Genomic DNA, 16,412 nt, shown 5'->3' with positions numbered 1-16,412 from the left:
AGCATTTATTATGAGACAATATTAAATAATGTGAGCCTCCCCCTTATAACCATTTTGAAACTGGCCTTTGCGCCCTAGAATATCTGTGCCAAGTGACTACTCGACTAACAGTTTAAGATAACGTAGGCCGCGCGCGGTTTCTCCTAGCTCTGTTCGGTTGAGCATAACTGCGCATGCGCTGGTCTACTACCAGGCAAAACTTGTCCCCTGCTCGCTCGCCGACGCGAGTCTCAGTTCGCTTCAGTCAGCCATGTCGAGCTGGTGCGTATTTGTGTCCGGCGTCATGAAGTGGTTGAGTACCAGGAAACCACCGTAATCTCTACGTTAACGGGGATTTTCCCCGTGTGAACCAGTTGGAGACCTCCTGCCATTTCTTCTGATCATGTTTTTGGATTTATTTTTCGTCTGGATACTTCCCAACGAGGTCTGGATGCCGGTCGTGTGACTGTATTTCTTCGTCAACAATGTCAGGTTTTAATTCTTCTCATTTCTTCATCACCAAAGGTATGTACCAGTGTTTGAAAACATTCTAAACGTCGTCCTGAAGTGGATTTTGATATTTTCGAAGATTTCTGGAAAAATAATAATAATAATAATAATAAATATTTGGACTTCGTCGTTAAATTAATACCTATTTGTGTGTGTGGTATCGAAAATCTGAAAAACAGTTTCGGCAACTAATCACAGTAAGGTGGAAGTTTCACCGTGAACTAAATCGGAATTATTAATTTAAAATTTAAATAATTATTTTTGGCACTTTAAATTGTAACCTTCTTTGTAAACCAAGGTACAGTCTCCAAGGTACCGAGCCTTCCTTCTTCAGCTTTCTGTTTGCTTTCCTGTGTTTGTTTTCTAATTCGTTTGGTATGTTTTCTTCTCCCCTCCCCCTTCTGGGGTTTTGGGTGAATTAAATTTTTTTCTCTAGCCTGTTTTCCTCCGTGTTTTTGGTGGCGTTGCTTTGGTTTTGGTGTTACCTTGGCAACGTTTTGGTGTGTATTGTTGTCGGGTTAAGTGTTGTCTGGCGTGTTGACCCTGTGTGGATCTTGAATTATATATTTCGGGGTAGAGTGCATCGTTTACTGTTTAAATTAAATTATTTATTTTCTCCTCCTTTAATGTTTGTGTTACCATTTCCTTGCCCCGCGTGAGGAGGTATTTTTACGTAATATTCTGCTTGTCTTGGAAACTGTCCTTGGTGGAAACTAAACGTTTTCAAATTTGGTAATTATGAGAAGCGACCGCGTTGAAGATCCATTTTATTGAATAATTGTTAACTTAGTTTTTTATTAAATAACTATTCCGTGATCGATCACATTTTTTTAAGTTAGTACTTATGTAAGTGAGTCTATTGGTTTTCCGTTGTTTTCTGATCACATTTTATTAGGTACGGAGGTCGTCCTTTCCTTTCTTGTTGTTTTCATAAAATTTCAAATTTATTATCTGTTAAAGAGTATTTATTTTCCATTAATTGTCAATTAGTAATGAATTAATTTTCTTTTAAACCCTACCTGGGTATATTCTAATTTATTTTATTTATTGTTAATTACCCTTTCCATTTTTCAACCTTACGTTTATTTTATTTACATTTTGGCTTTACGTTTTAAAATAAACTTAGGTTTTATCAACTTAATGACTTGGTTTGTTACTTACTATTTGCCCTTCCATTAAGTTTTTTTAACTTCATGTAAATGCTGGTTTTCATTCGCCACGTTCGGTGGAGCTCTGCCACCGTTTTTCTTGTGCATTAACGTCCACGGCCTTAAGTCGACTTCCTCGCTGTTTCCGGTAAGTTATTTCTATGGTTTCTTGTTTTTTATTGTGCTTGAACTTTGTTGTCCTTCTTCTTGTGCCCTTCTTTCTCCCGCGTGTTCGCTATTACTCCCATTCTGGGGCGGACACGCTAGCAACCTTCTCACCAGGGTCTCTATCTATCTCTCTCTCTCTCTCTCTTCCTCTCTCTTCTTCTCTCACCCTGGTGGGTAAGGTTATTTACCTCATCATCCCTAGGTGGTACCGGGGTCCTAGAGGGTGGTGAGCGGTAAGAGATTTTTTTAATTTTTTTTTTATTTTTTTTTTTATTATTTTTTTTTTGGTAAGAGTGGTATCAGAGCGGTGGTTGTTTGTTGTTCCACTGTTGTTGCTCTGCTGCCTAATCTCTGTTGTTTCTGCCTTGTGCAGCCTAACTTTCCTCCCCTCCTACCCTTGCGCGGTGCAGTGCTGTGGCGAATGTTGGCGGATGGAAATCAAAAATTAAAAAACTAAAAGTGTTATTGTCAATAACTATTGTAAAAGGGAGTGCAAGGATCTTGTGTAATTTTTTGATTATTTTGTTCCATGTTTGCTACCATGGCGCGTGCCGTTACGAACCCCTCCTTCCTACGTCGTGCCGAACTGGAGTACGAGTTATCCATTCGTGGCCTTGAACCTGCCCGTACAGTTGCTGAGTGCGCTGCCTTGCTATCAGCCAACTCCCAGGTCCCCATTAATGTATTTTCTATTGACAGGAGTCGAGTGGGTGAGTACCTTAACCTGATCTGTGACAATCTTAACGAAATTAATATTATTCGTGAAGAGTTTATTGAATTGCCTCCGTCCAAAGCCCAAGTAAACCGGCTGAGGGCCAGAGCTGACCACTACTCGGGCCGAATTCAGGATATATTATCTATTAAGCCTGATTCTGTTTTTGTGTCAGAATGTGCTAGATTGTTAACGGTAGTTTCTGGAATCACCTCTGATTTAGATTTGCTGTTGATTAACAGAGATATGGAGAATTGTTCTATTTCTACTGGACTTAACCCTACTGTACCTACCCCGAGTGTCCCTTCCCACCAAATTGTGTCCCCGACCCATGCCCAAGGTCAGTGTTGTGTGACTGCTCCTTTACTGGAAACCTTAGTCTCTAAACTAAATTCGGCGTCATCGCCTAACTGTTTAAAGGAAGTTTTTCGCGGAGTGAAGTCCTTTTCTGTAAATTCTATCGATGAGTGTATTCGATTCCTACGGTTTCTGGTGGAGTTGACCGAGACTGGTAATGTGTACTCAGTTGATGATTTGGGGATTTTCCGCGCCCTCTTCCCTCATTGTGAAGGGATTCTAAAGAGAGAAATTTCTGAAGCTATCTCTAAAAATTTATCGATTAGCACCTTTCATGAACTTGTCCTTTCCAAATTCATTCCCTCTCTTGCTCTCCAAAGTCTTGTGCCCCAACACTGTTTCCGGACCCAGTTCCTGCATGAGAACTTGCTAACTTATGTGCTGGATCTGCGATTCTTTTGCAAGGTTTTTAGAATTTCTGTGCCAGAATGTGAAATGGTCTCTAGAATTTTAAAAGGAATATCTCCTGCGTACCGCTCCTATCTTTCCTTAACCCGTTGCCCTACTACCTTTCAAGAATTGGAAGAGGCCTGTTCCTTTGCTGAAGATGTCAAACATGGGGATGCCTCCAGACCTGTGAATTTCCCTCCCCCTACTACTACCAATTGTCCCGTCCTTCCGTCAACACCTAAAGTAGTGAATGCCCGTAAATGTTACAACTGTGGGTCCCGAAATCATCTAAGAAATTCCTGCCCTGACGTTAGACGTGGTCCAGGCGCTTGCTATTCCTGTGGCTCTAGACAGCATGTTAAAAGAAATTGCCCCTTGGTAGACAGAAATGGTACTCAATGACTAGAAAGGGAAACGGCAAAGTCTGCCAATTCTAAGTTTGTAAACCCTGAAACTCGTAAGAAACCGGTGTGTCCCCCAAGGTGCAATAGTATTTCTGCTCATGCCCCCTCCTCTGGCACGTGCACATTTGTCGAAGTCAACAATGAACCCGTAGATGCTCTTCTTGATACTGGAAGCGTAGTATGCTTGATGAATTATGCCTGGTATTGTCAAAAGAAATCCTCGTGTAAACTTCCGGAAATAAAACCCACTAATCTAAGATGCGTTTCGGCTAATTGTCAGTTTTTAAATATTTTGGGGACTGTGAAGGTCAAGTTGAGGATTGGGAATTTCACTTGGAAGGTCAAGTGCTTGGTGACATCCAATTTATCATGTAACATTATTCTGGGTACCAATTTTCTATCTTGGGCCGGTGTCGTTTTGGATCCTCAGTGTCGAAATTTCTTTTTTAAATTTTCTCCTGACCTGAAATTTGAAATGATTAACGTTCCCTTGAAAATGCCTCAAGTTTTGTGTGCGGGTTACCCTGAGTCAGATGAGTCTAGTGACATCGATCGGCTTGACCTGAATCATTTAGGAGATGCCGAAGCACGGCAAGTTCGTGATCTTTGCAGGGAGTTTCCCGATGTGTTCACTAGCAAGTTAGGCTTGACCAACGTACTCGAGTATGACATTGAGTTGTCTGACCTGCAGCCTGTTCGATCCCCTCCTTATCGCCTTTCCCCACCCCGTATGTTGGAATTAAAGAAAATCATTGAGCAAATGGAAAGAGACGGAGTGATCAGACCTTCGACTTCCCCGTATGCGTCCCCTGTGTTCTTGGTACCCAAACCTTCTGGTGGTTATCGTGCTGTGATTGACTATAGGGCTCTAAATAGTAAGATTGTACTCCAATCTATTCCCCTACCCGACCTTCATACCTGTTTTGGATGGTTCTCAGGTGCGAAATTTTTCACTGTCCTGGATTTGAACCAGGCTTATTACCAAGTGCCTTTATCGAAGAGATCAATTCCCCTCACTGCCTTCATCACCGACTGGAACTTGTATGAGTTCCTCAGACTTCCGTTTGGACTCAGCTGTGGAGCAGCTGTGTTGTCGAGGTTGTTAAATTCCATTCTCTCTGACATTAAATTCAGCTATGTCTTTAATTACCTGGACGATTTATTAATTTATTCGAATACCTTCGAGGAACATATGGTGCACGTTAGGGAAGTATTGCTACGGTTAAGGAAAGCAGGCCTTACAGTGAAGTTATCAAAGGTAGCTTTCGCCAGACCCAGCATGTCTTTCTTGGGACATGTAGTTTCTTCTGAAGGCGTTTCCATAGATCATTCCAGAACTCAAGCCATTAGGGATTTTCCACCTCCCAAAGATGTCAAGGGCGTTGCTCGATTCATTGGTATGGTCAATTTCTTTAGAAAATTCATCCCTAACTTTGCTGACGTGGCTGCCCCGTTGAACGACCTTAGGAAAAAGAATGTAAAATTTACTTGGGGTAAAGCCCAGGAGGAAGCTTTCAATTCATTGAAGGTCGCACTGATTAATGCACCTTTGTTAGCTATTCCTGATTTCGAGAAACGTTTCATTGTCCAAACTGATGCCTCCGGGCGTGCTATTGCTGGCGTTCTGTTACAAGAACATGAAGATGGGCGTAGGCCCGTGGCCTACGTATCCAGGGTCCTCAATGATCTGGAGTCTAAGTACTCCATTTATGAACTAGAGTGTCTAGCTGTGCTGTTTGCACTGGAGAAATTTCGATCTTTCATTGAGCACGTCAACTTTGATCTGGAAACCGATAATCAGGCTCTTTCTTGGGTGTTGAACCGACCCAAAAGGACCGGTAGGATAACTAGATGGGCATTACGGATCTCATCCTTTAATTTCAATGTTCGCCACATTCGTGGGTCTGAGAACGTCATTGCCGATGGCTTGAGCAGGATGTTTGAAGGTAATCCTTGTGCGGAAGCCAACCCGTGTGTCGATGAGCTTGCTGTCAATACGGTTGGAGTTAGTGCCATCCTCACCGATTCCCCATTGCTGTATCAAGAAATTGGAGATCATCAAAAAACTGATCCGGATCTGAAAAGGATCATTGATGCAATCAGTAGCGGGATCGAAGTGAAACCTTACTCCTTATCTAAGGGTGTTCTCTGTTGTAAGGGTCGCAAGGACCATAATTCCAAAATTGTCGTTCCTAAAGTTCTGGTACCTGTCATTTTCAAGTATTACCACTGTTCACCCCTTGGCGGTCATATAGGAAATTTCAAAACTCGTTTGAAAATCAGGCAATTCTTTGTTTGGAAGAAAATGGATAGTGATATCAGGAACATGGTCAAGTCTTGTAAATCTTGCGCCATCAGCAAACCTAATTTGAATAACCGGGTGGGATTATTGTCTTCATCACAAGCTTCGCTCCCCATGGAACGACTGTTCATAGATTTCGTAGGACCCCTCCCCCGATCTTCCTTGGGAAACACCCACATTTTTGTCTGTATAGATGCCTTCTCCCGGTTTTGTTGGATCTTTCCCACCAGGTCCACTAATTCACGCACCTCTATCTCCTGTCTAAATTCCATCTTTGCATCATTTGGCCCACCTAAGTTCTTAGTGTCTGACAACGCTAGTTCTTTCACCAGTAACTCCTTCAAAAGGTATCTGTTTGAGTTGGGCATTTCACATGTCACCACTATTCCATATTATCCAAATCCTTCTTATGCAGAGAGGTTGAATCGGAACTTAAAATCTGCGTTGATAGCGTATCATCATGACAACCAGTCCAAATGGGACTCCTGTCTGCATTGGTTGGCCCATGCTTTCAATTCCGCTACTCATGAGTCCCATGGTAAGACGCCTATGTCTTTAATGTTTGGCTATACTCCGTACTCCCCTATGTCTAACCTGCTATGTATTGAGGATCTTCTCCCAGACCTATCTAGACCTAATGATGTTCAAAAGATCTGGAACGAAGCAAAAAGGAATCTAGCTGTGTCATACGAAAAGGTCAAAAGGCAGTACGATAAAGGTAGGAAACCGTCAAAATTCAATGTTGGTGATCTCGTGTATGTTAAGTGCTACCCAATGAGTAAGGCCGTGAATAAGTTTTCGGCAAAACTTGCCCCTAGGTACCAAGGCCCGTGCACTGTGTTGGAGTTCTTGTCTCCCGTTTCAATTTTGGTAAGTGACCCTGTAGCAAAGCGTATTAGGCGCGTTCATGTTTCTCAAATTAAACCCGGTTGATCTGGCAAATTGTACCGCATCTTCCGCTGGATGGATGCACCTTTGGTAACTGACCTGTATCGTTAGTGAATTTAGCACACATACTGTGGGATGGCGAGCGAGTCAATCTGGTCCTTCTGTGCCTCGTGTTGGTGACTCTAATTTAGTACTCCTTGTATGTTACTGTTTCTAGGTGTGGATCCTCGTAGTTAGAGATTGTCTTTCCTTAATTGTCTCGTGATGGTGGTATTAATTAATACCTTGGAATAGATATCCTCGTTATCTAACCTTATGCTTATGTGGTGCGCTACCGAAATTCCATTGGGGAAATCTGATGTCATCTAACTTAAATTGTGCTTTGTTGTCCCTCTGTTTTCTCTAGGCTTTTAGTATGTAATTTCAAAGATTTGTTTCTTCTGTGGCTCCGCATCGGATTCCTTCCGCTGGAACCCTTCGATCATCTTGTGACTTAATCATTGCTTGGCTATGGTGTGCTTGGGATGGAATGTAAGGGAGTGTGTCTGGTGCCTGAGTGTTTACCATTTTGTCATCCTTTCATTGTGTGCGCGTGTCTGAAGATGTGTGGTGCTTAGTCATGATTGGGTTGCTATTTGTGCCATTTTAGTATTGTACGATTTCTGATTGTGGTGTGTTTCGATCTGTCGGTGTCGGAAAAGTTCCCTGCTTGCCTTCTGCATGGACCGCGCGTCTTAACCCTCTTGGAGCCAGGAGCCGATCTGATCGGCCGCTCACTAGCAGCTGGAAGAGGCCAGAGCTCCGCCTGCACTCTACTACTGTAAAGTGCCAGGCCGTTTTTAGTAGAATTACGTGCATTTTAACATTCGCGTATATCTACCGGTGTATGTCAAATACCGGCAAGAAATTTTCTATACGTCGACTACATAAAATAAACAACTGATTTAGAGTGATATAAATAATTAAAAAGTATTATTGTTGATATTATGGTTGTCGAAAACGTTTACTTTTAGGAAGAGAAAAACATTTTTGCACTTTCTTTCTCAATATCTACTTTGAAAATATCATCTACGATACAAAAGAATATACGTCTAAATGCAGAATTTATTTCTAAATATAATTCTATAAAATAATTATTTTGAACGCAAAAAATAAAAATATAAAAAATTAAAATTCAAACGTATGTCCCTAATGAAAATAAGACAATTTTACTCACCGATAAAATTCATGTATATATCGATGTATGGCAAACACTTAAGATAAATTTTATATATGTGGTGTAGATTGTATAAAAATAGTTCTGAGTTATTAAAAAGTAAAAAATAATAGTTGAGATTATAGTATTTATTTGATCAGAAATCCCCTTTTCTAGTTTTCTGTTTCAGTATCTATTTTTAAAAACATCTTACAATACAATACAATATGCGTAATTAAAACATCTATGGCACTAAAGCTCTGATGGGCCTTGGTCTACTAAGCGAGCGCTGCTCAGTCCGAAGACCTGCAGTTTACGAGGTGACGCATGGTCAGTGGGACAAATTCTCTCGTTCATTATTCATGGTTTTCTAGACCAAGGTAGCTCTCTTAGCCTAAGATCTCTCCTCGATTGTCATCACTTAGGGTCACTTAGTTTGAGTGGACCTCGAACCAACACTCAGACCCAGGTAAAAATCGCTCACCTGTCCGGGAATCGAACCCATGACCTCCGAGTGAGAGGCAGGCACACTACACTTGACCCGTGGGGACCGGCATTTACGTAATGATAGAGAATTCATTTATGAACAAAATAATTGCTCTGAACGAGAAAAAGAAAAGAAAAAAATGCAAGCACAAATTTACTATGTCACTAGTAAAAAAGAAGGAAAATGACAAAATAAATTTACTCACCGAAAATTTTTTAGAAGAAGACCCGTCACGGCTATATAATGTTGTTCAAAGTTTGAGACCACTGTTGAAGCACTTAAAGTTATTTACACTAACACTAATCACTTATCACTAACACTAATCACTTATCACTAACACTAATAGGAACAATAAAAAGCGTAACGCAACGTCATATAAAATCTCTTTTTTTGTTCAAGTAGAACTTCAAATATATTTTGTTTATTTAGGGCACTTATGAAGAGCTGCACATTTAGTATGCAGGCCTTTATCGCACTTGATGCACACAGTTCGCGACCTGTTGCGGAGAGCTACATACAACGCACCGTCTTTCTAATGTACCTGACAAAAGTTTTACGCCACACACGGGAATATTCGTGATAATCTTTTGTCTATTCTCAAACCATTCAGTACTCAGAGATTCAATTATACTGGAGTAGAACTGGAGCCTAGTCATTTTCTTTCCGTTACAGTTTTCTAAATACATCAAATAAGCATTTAAGACCATTCTCAAAATTATATTGAATGCAACTTTTTTCCAGAATTTCAAAGTTCTACGCTCATCTAAATAAAAATACACCATCATGTCATTTGTATCAATGCCACCCATATAACGATTATAGTCTAAAATCACATTAGGTTTCCTCTTGGGTTGATTAATGTTTCTAGCAGTTGCAGGCACTTCTGATTCTATTGCAGCTCCGCGTGTACTTATAACCACCACCTGATTTTTCTGAGATTTTTTCTGTTTGGATCCCACTAGTAAAATTGGCCCCTGTCTGAAATATTTATTACAAACTAATTTAAATGGCTTTTTCACAGCATCTGGTAGTCCCTTCCTGTTTCTTCGTATAGTGCCGGTAATAAATGTTCCAAGTGAGTATAAATGTTTTGCAAGGGGGATTGACGTAAAATAATTATCTGCGTAAACGTGAAAACCTTTCATAAAATAATTCCCTAGGGACATGAGTTTGGTCACTACAGTGTAGGCCAGTCCATTAATTCTGATTTCGTTTCTGTCTTCAGTGGATCTTGCTCCTCGGTAGGTATAAAAACCAACACAATACTTACTAACTGCATCACACAACATCCAAAATTTTATCCCCCACTTGTGATGGTGCTTATTCGGCATGTATTGGAGTAGTTGTGTATGGCATTTAGTTCCAACTAAACTTTCGTCTATGGAAAGTTGCTGATGAGGAGTATAATGGTGACTAGCCTATTAGCATGATCTACAAGAGGCTGGAATCGAGCACAGGGATCATAGTTTGGAGAGCCAGGAGGAGAAAGCTTACTGTTGTCAACTAAATGAAAAAAATTCAAAACAAGCTGAAACCTATTCCTTGAGAACATTTCACCAAACCAAGGGGTAATGAAATGGTCTACAGTACTCCAGTACGAAACAATGGTAGGTTTTCTTATCAGTCCCATATTCATGATGACAGCTATGAACGCTCTTATTTCGTCAATTGTAGTGCGTCTCCAACATCGAGAGCGGGAATTAGGTGACAGTTCATTACAAGTAAGGAGTTGGTCAGCGTAGCGATTGGTCTCGGTGACTATAAGGTTTAGCAGAGAAAAAGTGAAAAATAAATTAAAGTATGATATGGGCGGAGAATCAGGCGGAGGGGCATGTTTAGGTCCAGGAATTTCCATGAATGAAACAGGAGGCTGAGGAATGTTGTCAGGTTCATTGGGAGAAATTTCCACAAAATGTTCTCCAGAGACATCATCATCATCATCATCTTCGTCATCACTAGTTTCATCAACAACAGTATTCACAGTAGCTTTACTGCCATTAGAAACAAATAAACGCCTCTTCTTTAGCTGTGGTGATCCCGGGGGCGTGTCTGGTATAATTTCATCACTACTCTCCGAACTAAATTCACTATCGCTATCCGATAAATCATCCGCGTTCACTTCGCATTGTTCCAAATATTCCATTAATTTATTGTCATCAATACCTGCTGAAAATATATCACGTGATCCACTTGCCATTCTGCTGTCAAGAATCCACACACTGTAAGAAGCAATCTTGTACTGACCGGTTAGCGGTATTTCTAAACACAGGAAACAACTCTTGTGAAAGCTAGAACACCCTCTTAGAAATTCCAAAGCAAGGTCAGGCACATAATAACTTGTAGCCCCTTTACTACAGGTTGTCACAAAAGTATGCACGTCACTATAGACTGCCAAAAAAGTATGTATATCACAGAATTTCCAGCCGGCCGATGTAATCGGCTCTGGCAACTTCCGCACGGATATTTAAAGGCCGATCTCATCGGCTCTGGCAATTTAAAGGGCGGACGCTCGCAGTACCGCCTGGCTCCAAGAGAGTTAAAGGTGTTTCTGTTCCGGATTCTGACGTTTGTATTCATCCATGATTGAGTGATCTGACACTCCTCCTTTTGGGCACCCTTTGTGGCTGTTCTAAAAGTGGTTTTCTATGCGTGAACCCTCTATATTATTTTTCCTGTAATGGGTTTTTGGGCTGAATTTATCTTCCTAACCTTTGTTTTTGGGGGTCGTTTTGGGGTTATGTAGAAAATCTGTCTCCGATTTTTTTTTCTGTGGGCGTTCGGTTGGTGCACTCCTGCCAGCATTATGGTTGTATCTCCTGTGTTGTAACTTGGTAACGTTGTTGTGAGTTGTTTGGATCCTTTTGAAGTGTGGACCGTTAGTAACATAGTGTAATTTTCCTTATCTACCGGTTGGCGTGTGGAGTTTTCGGTGGTACTGTCGGACTACCTTCCTGAGGATATTTCTCCTTTGGTGCTTCTGGTGGTTGGACTAGTCCTTAATCTGTACCGGGTTTGCTGTTGTAATTTCTGCTTTGTATTGTACTGTTTTGGGTTGTGGTCTGTGAGCACGCGTTGAGGATAGCTATCCTTTATCTCTCTAGGAGTGACCCGTGCTGCTAGCTTGTCATTATTTAGGTAATCGTGTTTTGGATTACGTTGTTTGGCTGTCAAGACACCTTGGTTGGGATGTGATTTGTCCTTTAATTTACCTCTGTGTCGCGGTAGATTTGGCTGTTGGTTTGGTATCCACTACTCCGAGGAAGTACTCCTTCGGGTGGGCAGTTCTTAGTTATCTGTTGGCTCTGGGATTTTCGACTTGTTCTTCCTCACGCAGAATTAGGTTTGTGGTTACTATTCTGTACCACGTTGCCCCGCGCATTTATTTTTGGTAGTTGTACCTTGATCTGGCCGTTATGGATGACTGACTGATCGCGATTTTTCCATCTGGTAACCTATAGGAGTCTCCTGATTGCCCATCGAGGCTACTGTTGCCTGTCTTACCTATCTGTAACTCGTGTAGGTTCTGCGTCCCTTCTCTCTGATGGTTTTCCGTTGGTTTGTTCAAAATTAGGTTTCTATGCTTGAGTCCTTACCTGTGTTTGTTGGTGAACTAGGATAAGTTGCCGATCCCAGTGTGGTTTGTATTTTGGCTCAACCCCTCGTTCTTGACCCTTGGACCGATTGACGAGTTCGCCACTCTGTGGTTGTGTGTGTCACTCCAATATCTAAAAGTGTAATTTGATAGGTCATTCATGTGTCCTCTTAGTTTAACGCCCGCTATTCTAAACCATATGTTCCAAGGACGTCTATTCTTTGGAGTGGTCCTGTACCTTTACTTATATATTTGTCTTGTGGATGATTTGTGCTTGAGTAATATTTTTGCTTTCACTTCCGTTATGTTCATCATCCTTCGGGATATCTGTCTTTGTCCTAGTTGGTATTATGTGCTGGATTGTACCCTATGTTTCTATGTGTTCTTGTTAATTGTTTCTCCACGTGTCATGGCTAAGTGTCCTTCGTGGCAGAGTAACATGGTATATTTTATGTAGTTTCCCTTTGATTTCTTAAGTGTCGTTGAATGGACCCTCCTTTCCTTCGGTACTATATTTGACCAAGTGGAAAGCTCTGGGCTTCAGCTAGTTTGTTGGTAACTAGCCTATGTAAAGTTAATTGGCGGATCTGTGGATCCTGTAACTGAATACTCACCTACTTTAATTTCCTGATTTGTTTTTTGGTTCCTCCCTCTTCTTGTGGTTTTGCCCCCATTCGGGTTTTCCGGTGCGTTTCATTTCCCCTGTTGTCTCCCTTTGCAACACAAGATCATGCATTTCCTTAATATCAAAGGAGACTTGTAAAGGTATTCATGCATTAAAAATTAATTTACCACCGTGCTTGAGAAAATAACCTGGATGCGTGGACTTATAATCATGTGATTTTGTTTAATTTTGGTCAGTATATCTGTGATTAGTGTGAGAGTTGCCAAACCTCAAGGTGAACTGCATCATGTGTCATAAACTATATCATTGTGTGATGCATTGAAACAATGTGTATTGGGTGAACCTGAATATTTGGTGAACTCTGGTCATTGTGCTCTCTATTTGATGACAAACATTACTCTGGTGATTTTCCGAGTGCTCGGTAACGTTTCTGGATACTGATGTTGGTTGCACCCCGCCAATTATTTCTAAAAACTATGTGATGTGGAACTGTGTCTTGGTCTATTAACCTGGTCATGTGAACTCCTAACTAAAACTAGTTAATCTTGGTGGTCGTTTTCTGTTGGACTACTCCGCCCAAATTTAGTGTATGTGTGACCACCTCATCATTGATGGCATATGCATGAGATTTTGTCGTCGTTTCGGGGCGGGAGGGCTGAGACAATATTAAATAATGTGAGCCTCCCCCTTATAACCATTTTGAAACTGGCCTTTGCGCCCTAGAATATCTGTGCCAAGTGACTACTCGACTAACAGTTTAAGATAACGTAGGCCGCGCGCGGTTTCTCCTAGCTCTGTTCGGTTGAGCATAACTGCGCATGCGCTGGTCTACTACCAGGCAAAACTTGTCCCCTGCTCGCTCGCCGACGCGAGTCTCAGTTCGCTTCAGTCAGCCATGTCGAGCTGGTGCGTATTTGTGTCCGGCGTCATGAAGTGGTTGAGTACCAGGAAACCACCGTAATCTCTACGTTAACGGGGATTTTCCCCGTGTGAACCAGTTGGAGACCTCCTGCCATTTCTTCTGATCATGTTTTTGGATTTATTTTTCGTCTGGATACTTCCCAACGAGGTCTGGATGCCGGTCGTGTGACTGTATTTCTTCGTCAACAATGTCAGGTTTTAATTCTTCTCATTTCTTCATCACCAAAGGTATGTACCAGTGTTTGAAAACATTCTAAACGTCGTCCTGAAGTGGATTTTGATATTTTCGAAGATTTCTGGAAAAATAATAATAATAATAATAATAATAATAATAAATATTTGGACTTCGTCGTTAAATTAATACCTATTTGTGTGTGTGGTATCGAAAATCTGAAAAACAGTTTCGGCAACTAATCACAGTAAGGTGGAAGTTTCACCGTGAACTAAATCGGAATTATTAATTTAAAATTTAAATAATTATTTTTGGCACTTTAAATTGTAACCTTCTTTGTAAACCAAGGTACAGTCTCCAAGGTACCGAGCCTTCCTTCTTCAGCTTTCTGTTTGCTTTCCTGTGTTTGTTTTCTAATTCGTTTGGTATGTTTTCTTCTCCCCTCCCCCTTCTGGGGTTTTGGGTGAATTAAATTTTTTTCTCTAGCCTGTTTTCCTCCGTGTTTTTGGTGGCGTTGCTTTGGTTTTGGTGTTACCTTGGCAACGTTTTGGTGTGTATTGTTGTCGGGTTAAGTGTTGTCTGGCGTGTTGACCCTGTGTGGATCTTGAATTATATATTTCGGGGTAGAGTGCATCGTTTACTGTTTAAATTAAATTATTTATTTTCTCCTCCTTTAATGTTTGTGTTACCATTTCCTTGCCCCGCGTGAGGAGGTATTTTTACGTAATATTCTGCTTGTCTTGGAAACTGTCCTTGGTGGAAACTAAACGTTTTCAAATTTGGTAATTATGAGAAGCGACCGCGTTGAAGATCCATTTTATTGAATAATTGTTAACTTAGTTTTTTATTAAATAACTATTCCGTGATCGATCACATTTTTTTAAGTTAGTACTTATGTAAGTGAGTCTATTGGTTTTCCGTTGTTTTCTGATCACATTTTATTAGGTACGGAGGTCGTCCTTTCCTTTCTTGTTGTTTTCATAAAATTTCAAATTTATTATCTGTTAAAGAGTATTTATTTTCCATTAATTGTCAATTAGTAATGAATTAATTTTCTTTTAAACCCTACCTGGGTATATTCTAATTTATTTTATTTATTGTTAATTACCCTTTCCATTTTTCAACCTTACGTTTATTTTATTTACATTTTGGCTTTACGTTTTAAAATAAACTTAGGTTTTATCAACTTAATGACTTGGTTTGTTACTTACTATTTGCCCTTCCATTAAGTTTTTTTAACTTCATGTAAATGCTGGTTTTCATTCGCCACGTTCGGTGGAGCTCTGCCACCGTTTTTCTTGTGCATTAACGTCCACGGCCTTAAGTCGACTTCCTCGCTGTTTCCGGTAAGTTATTTCTATGGTTTCTTGTTTTTTATTGTGCTTGAACTTTGTTGTCCTTCTTCTTGTGCCCTTCTTTCTCCCGCGTGTTCGCTATTACTCCCATTCTGGGGCGGACACGCTAGCAACCTTCTCACCAGGGTCTCTATCTATCTCTCTCTCTCTCTCTCTTCCTCTCTCTTCTTCTCTCACCCTGGTGGGTAAGGTTATTTACCTCATCATCCCTAGGTGGTACCGGGGTCCTAGAGGGTGGTGAGCGGTAAGAATTAATTAATTCATGATTAATTATTTAACAGTTTTCTTTTAGCATGATGATGGTACATAACCTTAGGATCTTAAATCCACCACCAGTCAATTCGACTTATTATTTGACCATCTGTCTTAGTGACTTAAACTTAAGTTCTAAATTTGTCAGTCCATAAAGTCTTTGGAGGTCAATCCAATTTGCTTAACAGTTCAGATGACTTCCAATGGACCTGTTGATGTTGAGTTCAGTGAGCAGCCTTAACATTTCAAGAGAAGGTCAAGAGTTCGAGGCTTGGAAGCTAACCTTCCTGAATCATATTCGAACTACCCATGGCTGTCAATGGAAGTTGACCTTTCAACTTTTAGGTTGTGTTTGTTGGTGCTTCAAGGAAACATTTTATTTCTTTCACGATGGTTTTCCTATTCTTTGCCCTTCAGGCACAATTGTTAGATGACATGGTCACACGAGTTGACATCACTACACACTATTGTGATCACTGCGGTCATCAACCCAGGTGACTGGTTCAGTTGATTTATTTATATGTTAATAACATGTTTCTTGCCCTTTCTTTTAAATATATTTTATCTCCTTATCAGCATTTCATTTCACAAAAAAATTAGAATTTCACTGTTCCGTAGTCTTATCTGCAAGTGACAAAGAACCAGAAGAACTCCTGAAAAGAAGAGCGCTTATGCATATCACTGACTGCGTCTGGCAAAACTTTGAATTGCAGGTAAGCTACACCCCTTAAGGGTACAGTAAATCCCTGCAGTATCATGGAAAGAACACTCCCCTTCTCACAGCCCTATTACACAGACTCATTCAAACTCAATAACCTGCTGATACTACCTTCTTTTTCTCCTTAACAGCATATTTGACTCACACCTACCTCGCAATGTCAATGGATGATTAACGCTCGCAAAACAAATTTGCTTTGCAAGATCACAGTAGCACTACTGGCACCACTCTTCGCTG

The 16,412-nt window shown here is 40.7% G+C and overlaps 1 protein-coding gene across 1 annotated transcript in view; it reads right to left on the bottom strand.

Moving 5' to 3' along the window:
• Positions 1–16,412, bottom strand: part of LOC136858421 (hemicentin-1) — a 357,960-nt gene that overhangs the window by 128,021 nt on the left and 213,527 nt on the right. The window lies entirely within an intron of this gene.

Source organism: Anabrus simplex, chromosome 1 (genome assembly GCF_040414725.1).
Source record: "Anabrus simplex isolate iqAnaSimp1 chromosome 1, ASM4041472v1, whole genome shotgun sequence".
NCBI classification, from domain to species: domain Eukaryota; kingdom Metazoa; phylum Arthropoda; class Insecta; order Orthoptera; family Tettigoniidae; genus Anabrus; species Anabrus simplex.
This window is presented reverse-complemented; position numbering and strand designations above follow the sequence as displayed.